The following is a 2087-nucleotide window of genomic DNA, read 5'->3' on the forward strand; positions in this document are numbered from 1 at the left end:
AATGATGGTAAACCTCTCTGCCCCACCTTCTGTGTGTGTGTGTGGTTCTGATTGGCCGACCCGCAGGCCGCTACAGCCGGTGTTCTGACTATCAGTGCTACCCTTAAATCCGTCCTACTTTGTAGTAATGCGCATGCGCACATCGATGACGGCAGATTTCTTATGAATACGGCCGACCTGTGGAAGTTTCGTTTCATGTGTTTTATTTCATCGCAGATTATGGTAAGCTTTATTTATTTTATTCCTGGCTTTCATTAAGCTGCTGTATTACTTAATGGTTTTAGTTTACCTGACAGGCAGCTTGTAAATATATTTATAAATGGCTTTAGTTTGCCGTCTGCAATGTCGTTATTGTAAACAATTATTTGGCGGTTAATCAGGACAAAATATGTTGTTTTGTGGAGTTTTTGTCGCTATACTTTAAAATATTTTAGTATAATAACACTCTCTATTACTAAACCTTGCTAAATAGATGTTGGTAGGATACTATGAGAGGTGTAATATTAGTGTACATGAATCATATCCCATCATTTCAGTGACCTGCGCAGTTCGGTGGACACATTGCGGCTGCGCTGCATTTAATAAAGTCTGACATACAGCGTATTAATGCGTAAAAAAGAGTTGCGGTGATTTGTATTTGTCTTTAATTCCAATAAAAACCTGTTTCCCCTGCCTGATACTGTTTTATTCTTACAAACGCCTCTGTATTTAAAATATTTTTAACAAGTAGGATATTCTAGTAAAAGGGTTAGTGCATACATCTATAGCTTTTCATTTTAAACGGGTAGGACATTCAGATGAAGGAAGTGATCTTCTTGTGGTTTCGTCATGTATATAAATTGTTCCAATGCTAAGCTAAGCTTAACTCCTAAGCTTCCACTTCAGTCCCGTCACTCAAATAATGTTATTCAATGTATTTAACATGAACAACCTGCTGTAGTTTCTGTTTGTAAACATGACGGTAGCAGTTTTGGACGCGTAGCACGGATAGATACGTAGGCCTAGCTATCTATCCGTGCTACGGTAGGAAAATCTGACGAGGTAGCTCAGATAGTCAGAACACCGGATCCGACCACAGAACCACAGAACCCGCAGGTCCGCTGCGTTCCTCCACACGGTGACGTTGCAGCCTGGCGCGTCGGGTCCAGTAAACGCTACATCAGAACCCAACCGGTTGCCTAGCGACGGGTCGGGGTTGTGGAGCCGGGCCGGCTGGGACTGAAAGTCCGACCAGATGGACCTTGTTGCCATGGAGACAGAGACGGTTACTGTCTCGGAGCTCTCTGGTGAACCTGTGAACGCCTGCAGGTCCGTCAGCCTTAGGGTTGACGCCTTTCAGAAATTAAAATAAGGGACCAGTCCAGGGGGCGTGTCCGCAGCACTACCCCATGGGGGGGGGGGTAGTGCTGCGGCGGCAGCGTGTGGGTTAATCTGTTACCCAGAAAGCAGTTGGGCACAATATCGCAACACCAACACCGTGAGTGAAACAATGACTGGGGCAGCCTACCATAAAGTACTCGGAGAAAATCTCTTTTCTTTTACTACACGGAACAAATCGCATCCCTGGTCAGACTCTTCCTGTCTTTTGGTCCAGGAAGTGTCTCCGTCCTGCTCGGATTCCCACCGTGTCAGCAGAAAGTTTGGTAGATATGCTTCAGTAATACAAAAAAATTAATAAAAGCTTTATCTTATTGAACTTCAATGTTTACAACTGTGTTTGATGAAATATTTAACTAATACCCTTTTCAGCTAGTGGAGATGTTATGACCTTACTAGTTATAAATGTAAAAATGTTGTATCAAATAACCATTAGGAGCTTAAGTTTGGATAAAAGATTATATTCAGTTTTATATCTTAACTAAAAGTGTTTAGTAAACCCAACAGTGGCGCCCCCTATAGCCAACAAGTAAAAACGTTTTAGTTAACTAGTAAATACTTCACTCCACTGGTGTTGTGCTGCTAACTAGTAGTTAACTGGTGAGGCGTTCTACCTTACCACCCCATTATATTCAGCCAAGCTGGTTACACTGAGGCTTTAACTAGACCGCTGTGATTATCCCCTTTTGTGTGGTAAAGGTAGCATGTTC

The sequence above is a fragment of the Poecilia latipinna genome, unplaced genomic scaffold (assembly GCF_001443285.1).
Source record: "Poecilia latipinna isolate Pla-1442-1.1 unplaced genomic scaffold, P_latipinna-1.0 Scaffold2318, whole genome shotgun sequence".
Taxonomy (NCBI): domain Eukaryota; kingdom Metazoa; phylum Chordata; class Actinopteri; order Cyprinodontiformes; family Poeciliidae; genus Poecilia; species Poecilia latipinna.